The sequence below is a fragment of the Ailuropoda melanoleuca genome, chromosome 3 (genome assembly GCF_002007445.2).
Source record: "Ailuropoda melanoleuca isolate Jingjing chromosome 3, ASM200744v2, whole genome shotgun sequence".
Classification (NCBI taxonomy): domain Eukaryota; kingdom Metazoa; phylum Chordata; class Mammalia; order Carnivora; family Ursidae; genus Ailuropoda; species Ailuropoda melanoleuca.
The window spans coordinates 2685096-2697449 of NC_048220.1; the positions used below are offsets into that span (position 1 = coordinate 2685096).

The window sequence follows — 12354 nt, forward strand, 5'->3', positions numbered from 1 at the left end:
GAGGCAATACACTTATTTTGAACTCTATGAATGACTTGTGTATCACTTGGTACCCCATGTGTGTGTGTGTGTGCGTGTGTGTTTCATTCCATCAATGATCTCACTTTTTCTTTCAGGTTATGTTCCATGAAGGGTTATGCATGGTACATAAAACACCATACAAGTATCTGGCACTTTGAGTGACATCTGCTTGGAGAGGCTTTACATTTGCTCTTTGCACATAGCAATGGATTGTAGTAACCATGCTATGATGGTTAAACGTTATGTGTCATTTGACCCACTTGTTTGGGTGAACACTAGTCTGGATGTTGCTGTAATGGTATTTTATACATCTACTTAACAACTACAATGAGTTGGTTTTAAATGAGGAGGATTTTCTTATTTTTTTTTCAGTTTTCAGGGTGAATGTCATCCAATCAGTTCAAGGCCTTACATGCAAAAATTTTTACCTTGCAATGGAAGAAATTCTACCTCAAGTCATTACAGTGGAAATCTTACCTAGTTTCCAGGCACCATATCCAATTTGGATGATATGGCCTCCTCACTCAGGTCAACTTTCTCAATGGTCTAAGTTTCTAAATGGTCTAAATGTACATGTGAACAAATGTATATTCTCTAACTCAGGGTTGAAAATAATTTCTAATATGGACTTTAAATTAAACTATTAGGCATATTGTCCAATGATATGTATTCTTTTTTTAAATAATGGCTTTATTGAACTATCATTTACATACCATATAATTCACCAATTTAAAGTGTACAATTCAATGGTTTCTAGTATATTCATAAATCTGTGCAACCGTCCCCACAATCTATGTTAGAATGTTTTAATCACCCTTACAGGAAATTCTGTGTGCAGTCAAAGCATTCCCTGTTTCACCCCTCCCTCCACCACCCACTCCAGCCCATAGCCCAAGCCAGCTACTTATCTATTTTCTATCTCTATGGATTTCACTCTTCCGGACACTTCATATAAGTGCAATGATACATTATATGCTCTTTTAAGATTAGCTTCTTCCAGGGGTGCCTGGGTGGCTCAATCAGTCAAGCATCTGACTCTTGATTTTGTCTCGGTTCATGATTTCAAGGTCATGAGATCAACCCCCTTGTTGGGTCTGCACTCAGCACAGAGTCTGCTGGAGATTCTCTCTCCCCCCTGTTCCTGCCCCATTCATTCTCTCTCTCTCAAAAAAAAAAAAAAAGGATTCGCTTCTTCCATTTAGCATGTTTTCATGGTTCATCCTTGAATCAGTCCTTTTCTTTTTATTCCTGAATATGATTCCATGCTATAAATATATCACAGCTTTTCATTCACTCATTGGTAGGTGGATATTTTAGTTGTTTCCAAGTTTTTATATTATGAATAATGCTTCTGTGAATAATCACATAGACTTGCTTTTGTTTGGAGAACTGTTTTCAATTTTTGGGAGTGGAATTGCTGGGCTGTATGTTAATTCTATGTTTAACTTTTGGAGGAATTTCTAAGTTGTTTTCCAAAGTGGCTGCACCATTTTACGTCCCCACCAACAGTGTAAGAGGGTTCCAATTTCCCCACATCCTCTCCACACTTGTAATCATCACTCTTCTTTACTTTAGCCAATCTAATGGGTATAAAGTATCTCGGTATGGTTTCGATTTGCATTGATCCATGGTATGTGTTTTAAGTGCACAATCTTTCCATATAGGATTATCAATTACTGAAATAATTGTGTGTGAATCCCCCACTAAAATCATTGATGTGCTGTCTTCTGTTTCTAATTTGTCTTCTTATATTGAAGTTAATTTTTTGAGGGAACCAAATTGTAGGGAAAGTTTTTCTTCCCAGTTGTCTTATCATTGTTGTAGTACACTCTAAATCACAAGTCTCAGTTTTTGTCTAACAGTTTAGAAATACTCACATTAGCTTTTAAAAATTAGTATTTGCTTATTGTAATTGTTTTCAGTTTGAGTGTCTTCATGGCTTCCTTGTTTTTATCTAGCTGAATTTTTTGTTTCTTTGTTTTTACCTCATCAGTCAGTCTCTGCTCTCTGGTTCCAATTCCCACTTTTCTCCTTCCTGAGAAGCTATGAAGCACAGAGGTTTGTGCTGTAAGAGTCATTCATGTGCTGAGGACAACTTCACCTTCACTGTCATTTTCACTCATTAATACATGGTTGAGCATAGTTCTTAGGGAAAAAATATTTTAAAATATTTTGTTGAAAATTGTAGCTCTTTTCTAGCAGAATTTTTGATGTTTTATGACATAGCCTAATGTGACAGATGGGAATAGCTCCATATTACTTTCTAAAAGTAGAAATCTACAAAGAAAACATATTTTGCTATTGACACAAAAAACATGCCTTTGAAAAACAGACCTATTCAAGAAATACCTCCAGTGATGCAAACATGTTGAAAGGTGTTCATATAGGGAGTAAAGTGGGGCTTCATAAAGTATATGAGGAATTTTAGGGGGATTAGGGTGTTACTCATAAGATGAGGGAAACATGGTTATATTACACATATCACTGTTTATGATTAAACCAGGTAGAACTGACAACATATGATGAACTCATGTATTGACTCCAATGTGTAAAGTATGAAATAGTGCATATATCAAGTCTTTTGGTCTAAGGGAAGATCTGTCTAGCATAATCCAGCAAGTGTAGTTACTGTAAGTGACCCAATAGATCTGTCACATTAGGGAAAATGTCTTAAAATAGGGTAATGCAAAGAAATTAAAATGCATTTTTGAGAATCATTATAATAAAAAGATTGCTTCAGCCAGGTGTAACTATCTCAAATATGTTATATTCCACAAGAGTAGCTACTTATCTCCTATGTTCATGATGCTGGGTGGTTTGAGTGATGCCCAAAGAGACACACTCACAATTTGAAAAGACACTCAAAGAGACACTCTTTCACAATTTGAACTTCCCTAAATTAAGGGTGGGAAATCCTAATTGAGGCCTTTTTTTTTTTTTAAAGATTTATTTATTTATTTATTTAAATTCGACAGAGATAGAGACAGCCAGAGAGAGGGAACACAAGCAGGGAGAGTGGGAGAGGAAGAAGCAGGCTCATAGTGGAGTAGCCTGATGTGGGGCTCGATCCCATAATGCCGGGATCACGCCCTGAGCCGAAGGCAGACGCTTAACCGCTGTGCCACCCAGGCGCCCCTTAATTGAGGCCTTTTGAATCAGAAAAGTATGTGAGGGCATCCTGTGTTGAGGGAAATTATGTGTTGAGAGGATTTTCGCATCTTTGCAATGACACAGTTCAGAAAGAATCATTTGTTATGATTTTTGGTCAGTACAAAAGGACAGATTGCTGGATAACAATGGGTGAGAATTATGGTGATGCTCTCCAGCCCTTTTACATTACATTTATAACTTACATAAATGGTAAGGAAGCTATTTCTCCAATAAAAGAAAACAAAGCAGCTCATGAGTGCCAGGATTGTGTGGGTGGCCTTGGTTTCAGGGCAGGGTCGTAGGCTCAGGCTGGTTCTGTGGATATGATGGACTGTCTTGCAGTGTGTGAATAGGAGCTTTACCATGTACACACTGGCCCAGACCATGAGAGACACACACAGGAAATCTTGTAAGACCATGCACACTCAAAAGACAACTGACCAAATGTAATCATGGTTCTTCCCAATACAGTATACCTGAGAATAGAATATGTCCAATTCAGTGGTGTTGTAAGGGGCCAATGAACTCATGATGACAGGAATATATATCAGCATGTTGATGATCCAGAAAGAACAGAAGGCAGGAAAAATATATGTGGAGATTTTGGGCTTGAGCCATGCCCACCTAGAGTTGCTGGGAGTAATAATGATGGCCTGAAAAATACTCAGGAAGGACGTGGTGCAGAGGGAAAGACCCTGGGTGACTCTGTACAGGTACATCACCACCTTGCAACCAATGTCATCTAGAAAATTTCTTACTCCAAAGGCATTCATTACTTCTGGAATCCCACTGAAAAGAATAGTTATGACATTCGCGAAAATCAAATGGATAATATCAAATCTATAGGCTTCTTTGTATGTAGCTGGACTAAGAAGGTGTTGATGAGTAACACCAGGAGCAATGTGCTTCCAATAAAACCAATCCCAATTTGAGAGACAAAGAACACTCCCAAAATAGTCACTTGAAACCATCACATTCATTGGCCTCTTTACTTTGATACACTTTTGCTCAGATTCAAAAGGAACCCAAAATGGATTTTAAGCCTGATGGAAACAATGGGATCATATGGAGACTCCATGAGGTCTGATCATCCTCAGCAGGAGGTTGTGCAGATGCTCTGTAACAACATTCAGGAAAGTAAGAATTAGTTCTAGAGGTAAATATCAAGGATTATTGATGTCACTGCACCGGAATATGTGGGCTGAGATAAAGAATGCTTTTTATGAAAACATAACTGTAATTCTAAGAAATAAATTGAGTAATCAGAAGAAGTTGTTTTTGTTTATTAAAAACAATATTTCAGATTTATACAGATTCCATTTATGTTCTATGTGTATGTTCTGAACTTCACCTCAAAAATTTGAATGAATTTCCATCTTCTGTCATGAATAATAGAAAAATACTGCATATTTAAATGCATATTATTCCATTTCTACTGTAAGTGACACACTTTATTGTTATAGTCATTCACCGGGAGAAGACTTCAACATCAGAGTTGCACATGACCACCTGGCACCTTAAATGCCATTCCTGACCCTGCTACACACGTTTCCGAACTCCAAGACCCTTCCAATGTACATGAAATCACATCAGTTCCTGGGTCAGTACATTGTATCCTCTAGTTCTGTTTTGAAAATTCATTTCATCTTTTTATTCTACACAAAAGTCACTGATTCTTTTGAATCTCCTGTAAGTAGAGGGAGCTATCTCACCCCTGTCCCTATATCACCACCCGTGAAGGTGGGAATGTCTTCTTTGATCCCCAGCACGTTCAGATAATTCCTCAACACTCCAGCTTTGAAGAAACTTGTCGTCAGTCTACAGCCACCACTGTCCATTTGGAGGTAATCTACTGACCCCAAATCACTCCCCTTCTTAGCACTTGACTCACTATAAAACTCCCCAATTCAACTCCATCATATTTTTGCTGATCCTAGTATCCACACAAATGACCTGTCCAGTATCTTCAGCCTCTCTCACATTTGTGATTTCCTTTCTTCCAACACTCCTGCCTCTGCCTTCCCCCACCTCACCCAAACTCTCCAACCCACATACTAGAGTCTGTCATTATCAATATTGTAAATCCATTATTTGTCATTTCCAATCATGTAATCCTCCTGTAACCTGCTATTTCCAGCTTAGTTTATATTATCTCTGACTCCAAAGTTACTTTAACAACACCTGAGTCAGCAAAATATTGATCTCTTTGCTCTCCATGATATCTCCTAATCTCTCCTTTTCACCTAACATTCCTTGATCCAGGATTATAATCATTTCCTCCAATAGCATATGATGCCATCATTTTTTTTCCTGCTTCTATAATCCTCACACACACACAGTCTGCCTCGTTCACATCATTCTACTAAGATAAACCAGGGTAGAGAAAAAGACATAACAATATTAAGTGGACTTCTATTAAATTCTTCACTACTTAACTCCAGTGAGCTTTCATTTCACCCAGAAATCACAGTAAATTTTCTAGTCTGTTCCTTCAGAATTCAATTTCTCATTCCTCTTGCTGACTATTTCATAACTTGTCCATTCTCAAAATACCAACAAATCCTCTCCAAATCTCATATTCAATTCATGGCATTTCTATTGAGATATAACTGAAATGAAGCTTTATGTTACTTTCAGATATACAGCATAGTAATTTGATATTTGTATATATTGCAAAATAATTAACATGATAAGTCAAATTAACCTCCATCACCACACATATTTACAATGTTTTTTCTTGTAATGACAACTTCTAAATTCTACACCCAAGCAACCTTCATAGCACCACTAACTATGGTGTCCATATTGCCCATAATATACCCATGACCTATTTTTTTATAACTGGAAGTTTGCACCTTTTGACTCCTTTCACCCATTTCACCAAACCTTCAATCTCCACTCTGGCAACTACCAGTCTGATTTCTGTATCTATGAATTCAGTGGATGTTTTGGGAATTTTTATTAATTCCATATGTAAGTAAGGTCATATAAAATTTGTTTTTCTCTGGCTGACTAATTCAACTTAGCATAATACCAACAATTTCCATCCATGTTCTTCCAAATGGAAAGATTTCCTTGTTTTTTATGACTCACTAATATTATATTGTGTGTGTGTGTCTGTGAGTATACATATATGTATATATATATTCATATATATACATATATACATATTCTATTATATATATGAATAATATGCCAATATATATTCATATATATACATATACATATATACATACATATTCTATTATATATGAATAATATGCCATTATATATACCTTGTACATATATATATTATATAATTACATTGTATATATGTGTATATATATTCCATTGTGTGTGTATATGTACACCATAGTTTCTTCATTCATTCATCCACTAATTATCTCCAAATTTAATTTGGAAAAATAAAACAATCAAAAGATATTCTATCAATTTCCACCTGTACACCAATCCCAGTTTCTGTATCCTTGCTCAGAACCTCAGCTTTTCGTCTGGCTCTAAGAATGGGTTGTCTATGCTTTTGTCAGTGCATCCATGCTTTTGTGTAATAAATCTGGAAATATCTTTCCTGCTCAAGACCCTCTTTTCTGTTATTCTTTTCTCTCTCAGGCATTATCAAATTTCCCCCATCAACATGCAAATGTACTGTGAATCTTGCACATTTCTTGAATAAGTTCTCTTCTTTTCCTTTGAACAATTCTCCTCTGAGGAATTGTCTCTACTCCCTGTCTCCATTTTCTTACATCTCATTTGCTCTTGATCCCGGGAGGTGGTAGACTTCAAAAATGCCTATAAATTCTCCCCTGACATTGAGGTTGCACCCATAAGGTGGCTTTTCTCTATCCCTTTAATGTGGGTTCTCACTTGGCTTGTTTTGGCAAGTCAGTGTAGAGTAAACATGGCACAAGCAAAATATAGATAAGTGCTCTTAGGTGGAGCTTGCTGTTCTGCCTCACTGTAAACCAACCACACCACCATGTGAAGTATCCTAGCCTTTTATGGGACAAGCATCCACAGAGAAGAAATCTTCAGCCAAATTCCAAAACTACATATGAAGCCATTCCATTCCAAGCAACATCAAAACCCATATGGGGAGGAGAAAAAATGGTGGAGGAGTAGAGGACCCCTTTTTCAGCTGGTCCACTGAGTCTTGCTGGATATCTACCAGACCATCCTGAACAACCACAAAATCAGCCTGAGACGCAGGAAGATACATCTGGAACTCTACAAATGAACATCTCCAGTGCAGAGTATTGAGGTACGAAGTGGGGAGCCATGAATCTGCACCAGATATCGGAAGATAAATGGAAGGGGGAGGGAGCCAATGCACTTGGGTGCCGGGAAGTAGTAGCCACCTGCACTGGGGAGCTGGCCAGACTCCCGGACCGGCACCCAAGAGAAAGCAGACTGAGACTGTGAGCCCAGGAAGGTGTGTGACCAGACTGTAAACCAGTGCTCCAGAGTGCTCACTGGAACTGGACTAAAACCAGGAGCTCAGGAGCATGAGCATGCCCAAACTGAAAACCGGAGATCTGGAGTACACACTAGAACTAGATTGAAACCGAGAGCTCAGGTGTGCATGCATGACCAGACTGAAAATTGGAGCTCCAGAGTGCTCACTGGAACCCGACTGATACTGGGAGCTTGAAGCACACACACGACCAGACTGAAAACCAGTGCTCCAGAGCACACGGGAACCACAGTGAAACAGGGAATTTGGGAGCGTGCGCGGGAACCAAGGGTGGCTGGTGGTGTTACAAGCACAAAGGACAGAGATCAGTGGGCACTGAAAGTGAGGGCTGGGAGAGTGGCTGTAGGGTGCAAAACCCAGGATGCTGCAGGGTTTTTAGCAGCACCGACAGAAACAGAGTTAAAGTGCCCAAGAGAGCTCAGTGGAGAGCGGACTGTGATTTCTCTGTTCTGAGACAGAAGCTAGGATACGGCCACTGCTGCTCTGACTCTTGGAAGAGGCACAGAAAAACACCAGGGAAAGCCGCCAAAGAACAAAAGCCCAGAAATACCAGCTCACATTGTGCCCATCCTCATCCCCCCTTGCAGGGGACACGGTGACTCTACTCAAACAGGGTTGCCTGAATATCAGCATGGCAGGCCCCTCCCCCAGAAGGCAGGCTGAAAAACCAAGATGCCCACATCCCTAAGGTCCCTATAAAACAAGTGCAAACTGCCTGGGTCCTGGTCAATAATTAGGGCTCTGGGCATCCCCGCAGCCTCTCCTCATCAGAATGATGATGAGGAGAAATCCCTGCCAATAAAGAAAAGATACAGAGTCTGTGGCTTCTGCCACAGAAATGATGAATATTGATATAACCAAACTGTCAGAAAGGGAGTTCAGAGTGAAAATGGTCAAGATGATGTGTAGGCTTGAAAAAAATATTAACAAAAATGTTAATGAGAATATAGAATCTCTAAGGGCAGAAATGAGAGGAAATCTGACAGAAATTAAAAATGCTATGAATCAAATGCAGTCTAAACTAGATGCTTTGACAGCCAGGGTAAATGGGGCAGAACAAATTAGTGAATTGGAGGATGGGATGGAAGAAGACAAGGATAAAAAACAGAAGCTTGGCTCAAAAAATTCCAATTGCAAGAATGTAGATTACAGGAGATTACTGATTCAATGAAACGTTCCAATGTCAGAATCATTGGCATCCCCAAGGGGGTGGAGAAGAGAGAGGTCTAGAAGAAATATTTGAACAAATTGTAGCTGAGAACTTCCCTAATCTGGCAAAGGAAAAAAGCATTTGTGTCCAAGAGGCAGAGAGGACCCCTCTGAAGATCGATGACAACAGACCTACACCACGTCACGTTGTAGTGAAATTCACAAATATTAGATCCAAGAATACAGTTGAAAGCAGCCAGGGAGAAGAATCCTTACATAGAGGGGAAAAATATCAGAATAACGTCAAACCAGTCTACAGAGACCTGGCAGGCCAGGAAGGGTTGGCAGGGTATTTTCAAAGTTCTATCTGATAAGAACATACAGCCAAGGATCTTTTACCTAGCAAGGCTGTCATTTAGAATTGATGGAGAGATATGGACCTTCCAAGATCAGCAAACACTGACCGAATTCATAACCACCAAACCAGCCCTACATGCGATATTAAGAGGGGGTTCTATAAAACTAGAAAGGCCCCAAGAGTGACACAGAATAGAAATTTATAATCTATAGAAACGAAGACTTCACAGTTAACATGACATCATTAAAATCATATCTCTCAATAATCACCTACAATGTGAATGGCCTAAATGCTCCCATAAAATGCCACAGGGTTACAGATTGGATAAAAAGACATGGCCCTTCCATTTGTTGCCTACAAGAGACTCATTTTGCACCTAAAGATGCATTCAGACTGAAAGTGAAGGGATGGAGAACCATTTTTCAGGCCAACGGATCTCAAAAGAAAGCTGAGTAGCAATTCTCATATCAGACAGATGAGATTCTAAACTAAAGACTGTAGTTAGAGATACAGAAGGACACTACATTATTCTCAAAGGATGTATCCAACCAGCAGATATGACAATTATAAATATCTATGCCCCCAACAGGGGAGCAGCAAGATGCACAAGCCAACACTCAACCAGAATAAAGAGACATAGAGATAATAATTTGTTAATAGTAGGGGACCTCAACACTCCACTCTCAGCAATAGGCAGATCACCTAAGCAGAAAATCAACAAAGAAACAAGAGCTTTGAATGACATACTGGGCCAGATGGACCTCATAGATATATACAGAATATGAAACCCCAGAACAACAGAACACACATTCTTTTCAAATGCACATGGAACTTTCACCACAATAGACCATATACTGGGTCACAGAACAGATCTCAACAGATACCAAACGACTGAGATTATTCCCTGCATATTCTCAGACCACAATGCTTTGAAACTGGAACTCAATTAAAAGGAAAAATTTGGAAGAAACTCAAACACTTGGAAACTAAGAACCATCCTGCTCAAGAATGATTGAGTAAACCAGGAAATTAAAAATCAGTTCAAAAAAATTTTGTAGACTAATGAGAATGAAAATACATCAGTCCAAAACCTATGGGACACTGCAATGGCAGTCCTAAGGGGAAAATACATAGCCATCCAAGCCTCACTCAAAAGAATAGAAAAATCTAAAATGCAGTTTTTATATTCTCACCTCAAGAAGCAGGAGCTGGAACAGAAGAACAGGCCTAACCCACACAGGAGAAGGCAGGTGATCAAGATTAAAGCAGAGATCAATGAATTGGAAACCAGAAGCACAGTAGAGCAGATGAACAGAACTAGAAGCTGTCTCTTTGAAAGAACAGATAAGATCTATAAGCCACCAGCAAGACTTATTCAAAAGAATAGAGAAAGGACCCAAATTAATAAAATTATGAATGAAAAGGGAGAGGTCACAACCAACACCAATGAAAGAGGAAGGATCATTAGAAACTTTTATCAACAACTTTATGCCAATAAGATAAATAACCTGGAAGAAATGGATGCCTTCCTGGAAACCTATAAACTACCAAGACTGAAACAGGAAGAAATTGATTATTTAAACAGACTGATTAATTATGAAGAGATTGAACAAGTGATCAAAAACCTCCCTAAAAACAAGAGCCCAGGCCCTGAAGGATTCCCTAAGGAATTCTTCCAAATATTCAAAGAAGAAATAATACCTATTCTCCTGAAGGTGTTTCAAAAATAGGAACAGACGGAAAACTACGAAACTCATTCGATGAGGCCAGTATTAGCATTGTCCCCAAACCAGATAAAGACAGCACCAAAAAGGAGAATTACAGACCAATACCCCTAATGAATACAGACACCAAGATTCTCAAAAAGACCCTAGCTAATAGGATCTAACAGTAAATTAAATGGATTTTCCAACAAGACCAAGTGGGATTTATCACTGGGATGAAAGGGTCATTCAACATTTGCAAATCGATCAGTGTGATAGATCATATCAACAAGAAAAGAGTCAAGAACCATATGAACCTCTCAATTGATGCAGAAAAAGCATTTGACAAAATGCAGTATGCTTTCCTGGTGAAAACACTTCAGAGTGAAGGGATAGAGGGCACATTCCTCAATTTCATAAAAAGTATCTATGAAAATCCTACACAGAATATCATTCTCAATAGGGAAAAGCTGAAAGCCTTTCCCTTAAGTTCATGAAAATGACAAGGATGTCCACTCTCACCATTATTATTCAACATAGTGCTAAAAGTCCTTGTAACAGCAATCAGACAACAAAAAGGGATAAAAGGCATCCACATCGGCAAAGAAGAAGTCAAACTGTCTCTCTTTGCAGATCACATGATACTGTATTTGGAAAACCCAAAAGAGTCCACACCCAAAATACTAGAACTTATAGAGCAATTCTGTAACGTGACGGGATACAAAATCAATGCTCAGAAATCAGTTGCATTTCCATACACGAAAAATGAGACTAAAGAAAGAGAAATTAGGGAATCCATTCCATTTCCAATAGCACCAAAAATCATGCATTATCTCGGAATTAACTTAACCAGAGAAGTAAAGATGCTATATTCTAGAAACTACAAATCACTATTGAAAGACATTGAAGAAGACACAAAAAATGGAAAAATATTCCATGCTCATGGATTGGAAGAATAAACATAGTTAAAAGGTCTGTGCTACCCAGAGGAATCTACACTTTCAATGCCATCCCGATCAAAATATCAATGACATTTTTCAATGAACTGGAACAAACAGCCCTTCAATTTGTGTGGAACCAAAAAAGGTGCTGAATCGCCAAGGAATTGTTGAAAAGGAACAAAAAGCTTGGGCATCACGTTGCCAGATTTCAAGCTATACTACAAAGCTGTGACCAAAAAGACAACATGGTACTGGCACAAAAACATACACATAGACCAATGCAACAGAACAGAGAACCCAGAAACGGACCTTCATCTCTTTGGGCAACTAATCTCTGACAAAGAAGGAAAAAACATCCAGTGGAAAAAAGACAGTCTCTTCAGTAAATGGTGCTGGGAAAATTGGATAGGTCTATGCAAAAGAATAAAACTTGACCAGTCTTTTACACCATACCCAAAGATAAACTCCAAATGGATAAAAGACCTTGATGTGAGACAGGAATCCATCAAAATCATAGGGGAGAACATAGGCTGCAACCTCTTTGACATCTGCCACAGCAAC

At 38.7% G+C, this 12354-nt stretch overlaps 1 pseudogene; it reads right to left on the minus strand.

The window, feature by feature from the left end:
* Positions 1–3157: 3157 nt before the first annotated feature.
* Positions 3158–12354, minus strand: part of LOC109488682 — a 37522-nt pseudogene continuing 28325 nt past the window's right edge.